This window comes from Symsagittifera roscoffensis, chromosome 5 (assembly GCF_963678635.1).
Source record: "Symsagittifera roscoffensis chromosome 5, txSymRosc1.1, whole genome shotgun sequence".
Taxonomy (NCBI): Eukaryota; Metazoa; Xenacoelomorpha; order Acoela; family Convolutidae; genus Symsagittifera; species Symsagittifera roscoffensis.
In genome coordinates, this window is record NC_087066.1 from 58533352 (window position 1) to 58547937 (window position 14586).

The following is a 14586-nucleotide window of genomic DNA, read 5'->3' on the forward strand; positions in this document are numbered from 1 at the left end:
TTTCCTATATACCACATACTTTGGTTGCATTAGGTTCAACTGATTGCATATAATAGGTATATAACGTCACTTTACATGTAAACAAGCCAATACCCCTAAATTTTAGAAGGGAAAACTTGCACCAACGAAAACTTAATTCCATTCCCGTTTCCACAACGTTCAGTGGGAAAACTCAATAAAATACCGAAGTTTTACATGAGTACTTTTAGGTATAAAATTATACATGGTGACAGTTAGGATTATTACATAGTGACCATTGCTGATCATTTAATACATGGTGACCATTATGATTTATACCTAATGGTCATCCATGTATGACAACCCCCCCGATCCTAACGCACTATATGCATACTACTCTAATTCTGATTGGTTGAACCGACACATTCGAGTTGAAGGTACCCCTCTCTCTTAAGTAAAAATGATTTTATTTTCAACTTAACTACCTTCAACTAACTCCGCTCTCAGCTATAAATATTTTAATTTTAACTTAACTTCCGTCAACTACCTCCCTCTCAACTGTAAACCTTGGTTTTTCTTTGTATCTTTTTCACAACTCATTGTTCAAAAAGATCTTCCAGTGCAAAACAGAAACCTTACGTATTCTGTAGAGTTTTCACCTGATCCAGTACAAATTCAAGTACGAGAAACAGTCTCTGGAGTATTTTTGGCCCGAATGGACATCCCAATCCAAGTCTGGCACATGATGTAGGTGATGCAAAAAGATTTCAACAACATCATATGACGCAAGTACCCATGACAGAAAACCAATTTGCAGAAATGCAAATGATGGTGGAAGTGGCTGAGCATGTGGGAATGAACTTTCCGAAACTCCTGACTCTAGATATGTGGCTCAACCATTCGACGATTTACTCTTTCCGTGGGAGAGGGATCTGTGGACCACCCAATTACCATCGAAGAGGATGACGGGCCTCCTGGGCCAAGAACTCCAGACAGCGAACCACCAAGGCAACCACCGTTGATGGAGGCAAGACAAGACAAGGCAAGGAAAGAAAATCTTCAGCGGCTCGACAACTCTTTGATTTGTTCAGCAAGTCTTTGTTTTTCAGCAATTATTTTAAAAAAATTCTTCATTAAATGTTGCGTTTTTCGCATATGCCTAAGAAAAAAGAAGTTAGATTTTTGCATTTAATTTCTAAAAACGAAAAAAAAACATCTTTTACAAGAATTTCATTTAAAAATTTTATAAACATTTTTGCACACTTAAAAAAATATATTTTTTGCATTTTGTAAAAAACGGTAATTATATTTTTGCAAAATTGTTGAAAAAATTAATTCAAAATTTGCATCTTGCGAAATAACTCTGATTTAACTTTTGCACACGTGTTAAAAAATATAAATTTTTTCGTTGGAAATTTTTGAAATAGAATCAATTTTAACAAGAACTTTGTAAACAAATATTTAATTATTAATAGAAAAAGTGACACGCTCACTATTCACAGAACCATAACCATCAAGAAAACAATCAAAAAACTTTAACAAATCAGATTCATACTTGGAGTTTTGAATTTTTTTAGTTCTTTCCAAAAAACTGATTCAAAAGTCTCAGTAGACGCAAGCTTCTGAGCAGAACTGAGATGGTGTCTTTTGATTTTTTTGAAATTTTTTTAAAATTTCTTTGAGCTGAGCAGTATGAGTTGGAAAATTGTTTTTTCCAGAAACCTTGTTTCAAGGCTTCAATTTTTTTCATTTTGTCTTGCAAAAAAATTTTGACCATTTTTTTTAGAATCTCAAAACTTACCAAAATTGCAAAATTTTGGATACAGAATCACACATTTTTCAGTTTGAGTGGCTTTTGCATAATGGAAGACTTAAAATTTTTCTAAGTTATAGTTCAGATATTAAAAAAAGAGATCTTATAGAATATCGTAGAAAAAGAGATACTTGGAAAATTAATCGCAAATTTCAGTTGGAAAAAGAGGAGTATGATAAACTGGTTGATTTTATCCCCTCGGTTTTGTCTTATGGAAAAACTTTCGAAAAAACTTGTATCATTATTGAAGAATGCACTGTGGAAAATGAAGGTTCAGAAATTGAATGAAATTCTCGGAAATTTTGATTTGATTAAGCACGAGTTTTCATCAAAAACAAAATGAAAAAATTACTTTCTTTGTACCTGTTTTGTTTTGGACCCAAACATAAATTTGAAAAAAATGGACCAAGAATTTCCTTTTGGGGGTCTAATTGGATATGGAATTTCCTGTATGGACTACTTTTTTGCAAATTCAAAAATGTTAAGACTTTATGCAATTTTACATGACGCAGCTGGATCTGTGAAGTCCACTACGCATAAGGGACCTGGTTATTATTATGCTTTACCCAGATTTCCTAGTTTTTGTTTTCTTGGACAGGTGACTGGATTGTTCTTCTGTTTTATATTAAAATTTTTGCTTCAACAGTATATGCATTGTTCGATTGTTAGTCATATTAACCACAAACTTCAGCGAAAACAGTAAGCATCATGAGTCTGGTTGTTTTGGATTTTGAGTGTTTTGAAAACAAAATAATGAAAGAGTTAGGAGTTTATAAAAATGGACAAACTGTGGGATATTCCTTTCTTCCTCCCAGAGAGTTCAAAGCTACATCTCAGTCTGTTTGGTGCACGAAGCATCTTCATGGAACCAGTTGGAGCAGTGGTCAAGAAAAATATACTGAGCTTGAAAAAGTTCTGAAAAAATTGAAAGCTCCAGAAACGGAGTTTTTTGCAGAAGGTTATGAAAAACGTAAAATTCTGTCAGAAATTTGTGAAATAAAGGTTACAAACTTCGATGACTACGCATGCCCAAACGTTCAGAATTTGATTTTTAAAGATGAAGAATGCGATTAGAGGTAAAGCAACTACCCATATTGTCATGCAAAACTCTTCACTGCGCAGAAAGAAAAGCATTTGCATACGAAACATGGACTTGATGTTTTTTCAATAAAATGTAATTTCATAATTAATTTTGTATTATCTTGTTTTTTTTTGGAAATTTCAATATTCATGAATATCAATTTTTCATTCCAAGCTTGAGATGGGTGATGAATGTGACAAGCAAATAAATTTAGGAAACTTTGTTTTTGATGAGGAGAAAAATCGTGGAAGTTTTTTGGACGTACGTGTGATAGATCTCTTTTTGTTTTTATGTGCCAATTTTCGTCATTGTTTTAATGCTAGCATGTCGAATTATTCGAATAATGTTATCCACTACACGTGAAGAAACAACAGTTTGGGTAGCAAATTTATCAAGTACAGTCGGTTATATTTTACCTTCTCCAAAGCTATGAATAAACAAAATTCCACCAAAAAACGTGTCTTCATTTCGCTAGTTGGACCGAGTGGATCTGAAAAATTGCATCTTAATTTTGATTGGTTAAAAGTGATACATTTCTTTCAACCAAAACTTGACAGCTTTTGTTTTATTTTTATCAACATTATCAACCTCTTTATGGACAAATACAAAAAAAAACCGTAAATTTAACCAAGGAGTTGACTTTGAACTGATTTAAAACCTTCCCAATAATGGAACAAAATACCTGTTAACATTTGATGACTCTTGTTACGAAATATAAAATTCTATGCACTTTGTAAAAGTTGCTACTGCTCGAAGACACAATGGACTGAATACAATTTATATTAAGCATAACTTGTTTCATCGAAGAGAATTGGGAAGAGATATTGAGTTACAAAATACACATATAGTCCTGTTCAAATCCCTGAGAGATGTTTTACAAATCAATACATAAGATCAACAACTATGTCTGAGATGACAAATGAAAGAGTGGAATCAAGATGCAACATCTATTCCTTATGGTCATTTACTCATTGATTTAACTCTTTAAGCAGTTGATTCGCAAAGACATTGCTAATACAGCGGTTCAGTTCCATCAAAATTGTACTTACCAGAAGGAACAGAAACAAAGTTTTTGGAAGATGAGCATACAATACGTCTCTTCACTCCCAATATTTCAACCATTTTCCCAAAAACTTCAAAAATAATCCATCCTCTTTTGTCCAAAAAGTTTCGTTCAGTTCCTCGGCGAAGGTCTAGTAAATTTGCTACGAGGCGATCTACAGGATCTCCGAAAAGTAGAGTGAGTAAAATGCCGAGGAGAATTATCAGAACTCACACGAAGAAGAACATCACTGCATAAAAGAAGAACTATATTAAGCTCGGCAAAAGGCTTACAAATAATATCTCCTATCACTCCTTTTCTCATGAAACAATTGACATAGTCTGTATCATTTTGATGTTATTCCTTACTCAGTTTATCAGTCACAAAGTACGCTTCCAAAAATTTTGATTCTAATTACAGTGCTGTAAAAGCGAGGTTGAAAACGAGTAATAATAAGCATCAAATTGATTTAGTTTTGAACTCTCCTAGAACCTGAATCTCTAGGAGAATTCAAAAACTTAATCAATAAGATGCTTATTGTTACTCGTTTTCAAGCTCGCTTTTACAGCACTGTAATTAGAATCGAAGTCTTTGGAAGCAAACTTTGTGATTGATAAACTGAATAAGGAAAGAACAAAAAGATCCCGACTATGACAATCGTTTAATGAAAAAAGGAGTGATAGATTTTATTTGTGAGCCTTTTGGCGAGCTTAAAATAGTTATTCTTTTATGCAGTGAAGTTCTTCTTCGTGTGAGCTCTGATAATTCTCTTCGGCTTTTTATTACGTCTACTTTTCGGAGATCCCGTAGCTCACCTCCTAGCAAATTTACTAGACATTCGCTGAGGAACTGAATGAATCTTTTTGGACAATAGAGGATGAATTATTTTTGAACTTTTTGAGAAAATGTTTGAAATATTGGGAGAAGAGAGACGTATTGTATGCTCATCGTCCAAAAACTTTGTTTCCGTTCCTCCTGGTAAGTAAAATTTTGATGGAACTAAACCGCTGTTTGTGCAATATCTTTACGAATCAACTGCTTTTGGAGTTAAATTAATGAGTAAATGACCATAAGGAATAGATGTTGAATCTTGATACACTCTTTCAATTGTGATCCTAGACCTAGTTGTTGATTTTATGTATTGATTTGTAAAACATCTCTTAGGGATTTGAACAGGACTATATGTGTATTTTGTAACTCAACATCTCTTCCCAATTCTCTTTGATGAAACAAGTTATGCTTAATATAAATTGTATTCAGTCCATTGTGTCTTTGAGCAGTAGCAACTTTTACAAAGTGCAAAGAATTTTAGACTTCTTCACAGGATTCATCAAATATTAACAGGTATTTTGTTCCATTATTGGGAAGGTTTTCAAGCAGTTCAAAGTCAACTCCTTGGATTGAATTAAGGTTTTTTCTTTGCATTTATCCAAAAAGAGCTTGATAATGTTGATAAAAACAAAACTAAATTGGTCAAATTTTGGATGAAATGCATCACCATCTAACCAATCAAAAATAAGATGCAATTTTTCAGATCCACTCGGTCCAACTAGCGAAATGAAGACTCGTTTTTGGTGGAAATTATTTTATTCATAGCTTTGGAGAAGGTAAAATATAACCGACTGTACTTGATAAAATTGCTACCCAAAGTGTTGTTTCTTCACATGTAGTGAATAAAAATATCCGAATGATTTCACATGCTAGCCTTAAATTATGACAAAAATTGGCACATAAAAACAAAAAGAGATCTATCACACGTACGTCCAAAAAACTTCCATGATTTTTCTCCTCATCAAAAACAAAGTTTCCTCAATTTATTTGCTTGTCACATCCATCACCCATCTCAAGTTTGGAAAAAAAAAATGACATTGATGATTATTTAAATTTCAAAAAAAAACAAGATAAAAAAATAATTAAGGAAATTACAATTTATTGAAAAAACATCGAGTCCATGTTCCGTATGCAAATGCTTTTCTTTCTGCACAGTGAAGATTTTTTGCATGACGATATGAATAGTTGCTACACGTCTAATCACATTCTTTGTCTTTAAGAATCAAATTCTGAACGTTTGGGCATGCGTAGTCATCGAAGTTTGTAACCGTTATTTCAAAAACTTCTGACAGAATTTTACGTTTTTTCATAACTTTTTGCAAAAAAATACGTTTCTGGAGCTTTCAGTTTTTTCAAAGTTTTTTTTAAACTCAGTATATTTTTTGTGACCACTGCAACAACTGATTCCATGAAGATGTTTCGTGCACCAAGCAGACTGAGATGTAGCTTTGAACTTTCTGGGAGGAAGAAAGGAATATCCCACAGTTTGTCCATTTTTATAAACTCCTAACTCTTTCATCATTTTGTTTTCAAAACACTCAAAATCCAAAACAACCAGACTCATGATGTTTACTGTTTTCGCTGAAGTTTTTGATTAATATGACTAACAATCGAACAATGCATAAACTGTTGAAGCAAAAATTTTAATATAAAACAGAAGAACAATCCCAGGTGACTAGTTAGTCCAAGAAAACAAAAACTAGGAAATCTGGGTAAAGCATAATAATAACCAGGTCCCTTATGCGTAGTGGACTTCACAGATCCAGCTACGTCATGTAAAATTGCATAAAGTCTTAATATTTTTGAATTTGCAAAAAAGTAGTCCATACAGGAAATTCCATATCCAAATAGACCCCCAAAAAGATTTTTTTGGTCCATTTCTTTCAAATTTATGTTTGGGTCCAAAACAAAACAGGAACAAAGAAAGTAATTTTTTCATTTTGTTTTTGATGAAAACTCGTGCTTAATCAAATCAAAATTTCCGAGAATTCCATTCAATTTCTGAAACTTCATTTTCCACAGTGCATTCGTCAATAATGATATAAGTTTTTCCGAAAGTTTTTCCATAAGACAAAACCGAGGGGATAAAATCAAGCAGTTTATCATACTCCTCTTTTTCCAAGTGTCTCTTTTTCTACGATATTCTATAAATTCTGTTTTTTTTAAATCTGAACGATAGCTTAGAAAAATTTTGAGTCTTCATTATGCAAATTCCACTCAAATTGAGAAGTTTGTGATTCTGTATCCAAAATTTAGTAGTTTTGTTAAGTTTCGAGATTCCAAAACTGTTAGTCGACATTTTTGGGACTTTTCTTGAAAGACAATATGAAAAAAATTGAAGCGTTAAAACAAGGTTTCTGGAAAAACCAATGTTCCAACTCATACTGCTCAGCTCAAAGAAATTTCAAAAAAATGATTCAAGAAGATGAATATTCAAATTCCATGACTATAATAACATCACTCAACAAAATTTTTGAACATTACAGTTCTCAGCAAACATAAAATCTCCTAAGACTTGAGCGAGTTCTTTGAATTCGTTCAAAGTATAGTTGACATAGGCAATTTCTTCATGACTTCGTTCTCATTTGCAGTAAAGAGTCGTATCTGAATGTAGGGTGGCTTGTTCACACTATACTTTTTGGTTGTGTCACACACCATTTTCTTCTTGTATGTTGCTACGTCATACACCGCATGACAGTTCGCAAGTTCCTGCTCCATGGTTGAGTCTTTGTCAGTATAGGGTTCCAATAGAGGAACGAGTCCAAGGTTTTCAGCATCGTGAATAACAGTATTACGTCTTTTCTGGTATCCTTTCTCCTTCTTTTTCACCAAGATAGAATTGCTGGGATTTTTTGATTGGTCGATTCATTTTTTTTAGCAATTGGAAGCAAAGTTCAAAGTAAATTTTTCCGTTGTAGGGTTTTTTGGGATCAAGAAAATCTCCCAATTCTTTTGTGATTTTCAGCAAATTCAATATAGTTGGGAAGGATAAATTTTCGTGAATACATTTTTGTTTTGAGGCTCAGAGCCAACTGATCAGTAGTAGACATTTCAAAATAATGATATTTGTGAATATAAACAAATTAGGAAATTTTGATGACTCAATGTACATTCCAAATAAGGTATTATCACCTTATATGGAATAGTGAGTAGGCGATGAACCAAATATGGACATTAAGTAGGTGTTAGAACTACTATATAAACAATTCAATGATGACAAAAATCATTTTTTACAAATATTGGGTGATTGCATCTGCTATGTGTCAAGCATGTTCCACTTTTTATTCGGACTACAATGCAGAATCTCTTTTTATCTCTGCCTCAGAAAATTTTTATGAAAAATTCATTGTCACGCAAGACTATTGCGTATCTAACCATTCATCATTCTGCCCTGTGGAAAATTGCAAGTTTCAGTTAGTGTTAATCGGATCATCGCTCGATCAAATTTTGCAAATATTAGATAAATATCATTTCACTTACCAAATTGTTGACTGTATTTATACTTTATACAAATACAGATTTTATTCCAATATTATTTCATCAGGCGGTGAAGTTTTCAATCAATTGAACTGTGCAGTCGAACACATCTTGAAAATGTAGAATACCGGAAAAATTACCCAGCTTGGCAAAGAAACGGTTGCTGCAAAAAGATTCAAAAGATACCATCTCAGTTCTGCTCAGAAGCTTGCATCATTTGAGACTCTTGAATCAGTTTTTTTGGAAAGGATTAAAAGTTCAAAACTCCAAGTATGAATCTGATTTGATAATACTTTTTGATTGTTTTCTTGATGTTTTTGGTTCTGTGATTAGTGAGCGTGTCCTTTTTTCTATTAATAATTAAATATTTGCTTACAAGAGTTTTGTCAAAATTGATTTAATTTTAAAATTTTTCAACGAATAAATTTGTAATTTTTAACACCTGTGCAAAAATTAAATCAGAGTTATTTCGCAAGATGCAAACTTTGATTTAATTTTTTTAACAAGTTTGCAAAAGTTTAATTAAATTTTTTACAAAATGTAAAAAGTGTTTTGTTTTTTACAAGTGTGCAAAAAAAATTTTTATTATTTTTGTAAGATGCAAGTTTTTTTCTCGTTTTTAGAAAACAAATGCAAAAATCTATCTTCTTTTTTTCTTAAACATATGCAAAAAACGCAAAATTTAGCGTAAAACATTTGTTAATTAATTGCTGAAAATTGAAGACCTGCTGAAGAAATCAAAGAGCTGTCGAGCAGCTGAAGACTTTTGCAAGTTCTCAATGGAGCGCAAAGCTGGTCTTCTCTTGCCTCCATCACCGGTAGTTGTCTTGGTGGTTCGCTGACTGGAGTTCTTGGCTAAGAAAACCCCTCATTCTCTTCGATGGTAATTGGGTGGTCCACAGATCCCTTTCCCCAAGGAAAGAGGAAATCGTCGAATGGTTGAGCCACATATCTATAGTCAGGAGTTTCGGGGTAATTTATTTCCTCATGCTCAGCCACTTCCTCCATCACTTGCATTTCTGTAGGTTGTCTCTCTGTCATGGGTAGTTGCGTCATATGATGATCGTTGAAATCTTTTTGCATCGCCTACACCATGTGCCAGACTTGGATTGGGATGTCCTTTCGGGCCAAAAATACTCCAGAGACTGTTTCTCGTACTTGAATTTGTACTGGATCAGGTGAAAACTCTACAGAATACGTAAGGTTTCTGTTTTGCACTGAGAAGATCTTTTTGAACAATGAGTTGTGTAAAAGATACAAAGAAAAAACAAGGTTTACAGTTGAGAGGGAGGTAGTCGACGGAAGTTAAGTTGAATTTAAAATATTTATAGCTGAGAGAGGAGTTAGTTGACGGTAGTTAGGTTGAAAATAAAAAGATTTTTATTTAAGAGAGAGGGGTACCTTCAACTCGAATGTGTCGGTTTAACTAAACAGAATTAGTTTTCCTTATTTGGATTGAACTCGTGAACAATCAGAATTCAGCTTCCTTTTACGGAATTGTGGGACAGAAGTTGTGTCCAATCGGAAAACAAGCTCCAGTTTGGGTACTTTTACACATGTTCATTTTTGTTCTAGTTGTCGACTCAAATCAGAAGACTTTTTAAGGACTTAAATCTTCCAAATAAGTTAAAATATACACAGAAGCAGTTGCAAAATAAATGAACAAAAATTGTTTGCTGTAAAAATAGGAAATATTGCCGATATGACGATAAAACGATAATCAAGTAGGCGATGACGTCATTCTTAGTTCAAAAAATTTCATGATAATGGATAAAATCATTAATTTTGTTTGCCAATCAAAAATATTCAATTGAATTACACTTCAAACTTTACAATTCTTTATTTCGCAAAGAGAAAAAAGTAAGTTGTTTATTCAATTGGTACTTTAAAATTTAAAATTTGGAGCATTTCCTAAGTTTTATAGACAATGCCTGCCCTTATCCGAAATGAGAAAATCAAGTGTGGAGATTGTGGAATTATGTATGTTCGCCAGCATGCAGCTCGACACCGAATGTGAAAAACAAAAAGAACATAAGTGTTCAAATTGTAATTTTTGTACAAAAAGCAAAGAGGAGATGAACTACCACACTGTCAAGAAGCATGCTCAACAAAGTTTGAAGCAGTCGGCGGTTGATTCTTCTTGTGAACAAGAGTTTCCAAGTTATTACTCTCTCCAACAACATCGGAGAAAGGAACATGGAGCAAAACAACGGAAACTCAGTGATACTGTAGCGGACTTGAACAGAATTGTGGAGGAAGAAGGGGACGATGGCAAAAAATTAAGAAGGAACTTAGTGCCTGTCAAGGTTTCTGGTGGATACAGAGATGAAAAATGGGAGATATAAGGTATTTAATTTCCAAATGTCCACGTTAGACACTAAAATAAACAACGAGAAACTTGAAGAAGTCTTCAACAAGCTCGATTCTGCCGCAAAAATCATCATTGTTCTGGGGTTTGTTCTTCGAAGTATTGAGGATGGTGAAAATCGATATTTCTACGTCCATGAAAACATTACTTTGTTTGAAAGATCCCACTTACTGCTGTGTGCGAAAGAGGATTTGATAACAGTTCAAGGAAAAGTAGAAAAATTTGTTTTTGTGGAGCAAGTACCCAAGAACGTCAAAACACAAAATGGAGATTCAAGTTGATCGCAAATGTGAAAATTTTTGCTGCTTTGCTGAAAAACATCCCAATGGGATGTCCGGTCTCTGTCTCATCCGAAGCTTTTACTACGACATACGCAAGTGAACTGTCTTTGATCTTTTCCGCTCGTTGGCAATGTACATGAACGGACACAATGATCTCGACTCTCACACTTCAAGATACTTTACAGATTTTATATCAAAATCTGTTTATGATCCTTAAAGTTTTTGTGGCGTTTCAGTAGACGACTTACCTGTTGTCGCGGAAATTTTTCAAAGAAACATCTTTATATACAATTTTGATATCCAAAAAGTGAATATGTAGGAGAACTAGCTCGACGAAATATTGGAAAATTCAATAAAACAGCTAAATTACTGAGATTTAACAATCAGATCTTTCGTACAAATAATATAGATAGTTTCTTCAAGTGCTTTCAATGCCCTAGCTGTGACATCTTTTTCCACAAATTAGACTACTTCAATCAGCATCTCTTGAGATGCAAGGATCCAGTGAGACATATGTACCAAAAGAGCGTTTATGAGCTTCGCAAAACCTTGTTTGAAAAGCTAGAAGGATTCAATCTTCCAGTTTCTGAAAAAAAACAAGCTTGTCAATAATCCAGCAATTTTTGATTTTGAGTAGATTTGTGTTCCTCCAGAAGAACTAAAAGAGGCGCAAATTACTACCTCGATCGGAAAACATGTATCAATTTCAGTCTCTATATCATCGAATCTGATTGATGAACCCATCTTTTTGTACAACAAGGATCCACAGAACTTGATAATCGATTTTTCTAACCAATCTCGAACTGTTGGCTGAACAAAGTAAACTGGAGATAAAAAACTTCAAGATAATGAAGCAACTTTCAATGAAATAAAGAAAAGATCTTTGATCAGCTAAAAGAACCAGGTAAGAATTATTCGAGTAATAAACTTGAGTACGAAGACGAATGCATTGAAGATCCGAAAGAAGCAGATATGTCAACGCAATTCTTGCGAATTCAGAAAAACCAACTCATCGATTTGAAACAACATCTGGAGAGATATGTAAATACTTAACCTGCTTTTGGATTCAATAGTGGTAGATATGATTTGAATTTAATCAAGTCCTACCTAATCCCCTATGTGATTCGCGACGAAGAACAAGAAACATCAGTCATCAAAAAAAGCAAACGATTTCATTTCCTTCAAGTTTGGAGATGTACATTTTTTCGACATAAGGAAGTTTCTGGGTGGAGCAACTACTCTGGTCTCCTTTCTCAAAGCCTATAAAGCTAGCGAAACGAAAGGATTTTTTCCCAATGATTGGTTCGATAACCCAGACAAACTTGAAATTCCCGAATTGTCACCGTACGAAGCCTTTTTCACTAAACCTAGGAAGAACAATCCTCTAGACAATGACTTCATCGATTATGAGAAACAGTGGGCTTCGTGATCAACAAGCACTTAAAAAGCTTGAAATCAAGAAAAAGACCTGGAAGAAAAACTGAATGACTAAGTCCAAAGATTTTTTGCAGTTGTACAATAACAAGGATGTAGTTCCAATCCTGGAAACAATGCAAAAAATGATTCAGTTTTATCATAACAAGGTTATAGATATGTTAAAACTTGGATGTATATTTCTAAATCTAGCAAACAATTGTCCATACAAATCTACAAACTACAAATTTTATCCATTTTGCCAAAATGATAAAGATTTGCGTGAAAAAATTCGAGAAGACATGAATGGTGGACCTTCCATTTTTTTCACTTGAAAAGCTGTGGTTGATGCGATATTCATCAGAAACACATCAAATGTTTGTAAAAAGATAGTTGGAACTGATACAAGCCAGCTCTACCCCTTCTCAATGTGTCAAGATTGCGAACAGGACTGTACACGAGATGGGAGATTGACACTGATATGCAGAAAATCAAAGCTGGACATAATCAAACACGCAACTTTGATAACATGGTCATGTCTTTTTACCAGGAAACAAGACCAGAATTTAAAATTGAGAGTTTTTTCACATCTGCTAAACAGAAAAAAATCGGTTGTTTTAGTGTGGACGGTTATTGTGATCACTGTAAGACAGTGTTCGAAGCAATGAGATGTTACTACCACTTCTGTTCTTGTCAAGAAGCTCGTCCCTCCATAACCGACCAGGATATTCAACGAGGTAATAAGAAGAGAGAGATGGGTGATATGAGACGGGAATACATGAAAGAGAAAGATACAAAGTTGAAGAAATGTTGGAGTGTGCGTAGTGGGAAAATTTCCAAACAATTATGACAAGATCAAAAAACACGTCAGAACCTATTTTCCCTACAAAAGACCTCTTTCTACAGACTCCCTTCTAGCAAAAGTAAAAGATGGATCTCTTTTTGGTTGTTTTCAGTGCGGTTTAGTTTTTCCAGATGAACTGAAATCAAAATTTGCCAACTTTCCTCCAATTTTCAAAAAACTGAGGTTGCAAGAAACGATATTGGAGACTATATGAAGAATTTTGCCATCGAAAACGAAAATTATGCAAAATGTGTCTCATTTAGGGCAATAACTTATTGAACTCAAACGGATACAAAATACCACAAACTGAGTATCACTGATCTCTTAGAAAATTTTGCACACTGTTGGCCAAGGAACTTTGGTTGAAGAATGCAAAAAATATCAAAGTATATATTATATATTTCTTTGTTTTCAGATGTAAATCAGCTAATATTTGCAAAGACGGATAATTTTTCACTTCTGTAAATTATTGAAAGAATTCCTGAACTCAGGTTCAAGTACATGGGATCTTACCCTTCTGATAAAGTACCTCAACTAACAAAGTACTCTTTTGCAATCATCAACTCAGCTTCAAGCAATGATAGAGGGGAACACTGGATAATGATAGCTCGATTGAACAAAACTTACTGCTTTGCTGATTCTTTGGTTCGAAAAAGAACAGCCTATTCCTTTCTAACAAAAAAAAGTAAAAAAGTGTTGGCGAATGGTTCACAGAAAACTACAAAAAACTAATAATTCGTGTGAGTTTTACGCAATTTATTCAATATTTGTTCTTTTTCTAAATTCTACCAGAGAAACTTGAATAAAATTCATGATGTGCATGTTTTGAATTTTATAACTAATTTTATGTAAATGTGTAGTTGTTTTTTGTAAGTGTAATTTATGGCAGTAATTGAGGCGTACTACGTTGTGTCTATATTTTGATCCACATAAGCCATCGTTATCGCAAAATATGTTCGTATTGATCAGATTTTGACAAACTGAACTTTGTTTTTTTTTTAAAAAAAAAAGGGTTTTCGTTGGTAGCATTGTTTGTCTGCAAAGACTTAGAGTGCTGAAACTTTCTTAATGCAAGTGAAGTACTAATGTATATTTCCTTCACGGTCAATGAAAAATGAGCTTTTTCCTCAGAAGAGGTATCGTGCGCAAAAAAAACTTCAGTTTTGCTAGTGTTAATGTAGTTTTTGTTTTCTTTCTATTTTACAAGATGATGTAGTGTTTAGAGTTCTGAGAGTGTTGTTTCTTGAAAATTTCAACTTATTCTTTAGTCAATTTTCATGTCTAGATGTATATCACAATGGATGCTCCAGAATTTGTATGGTTCATTAGTGATAGTTCTTGCAAGCGTCCCCCTAAATCTGCTATTGATTTTATAGACTCTAAGTTCTTGATTATGATAACCTGAACACACCGACCCGAAACTGCAGCTATCAAATTCATATATACAAAATTTACGAAACAATTTCGACGCCAATTCA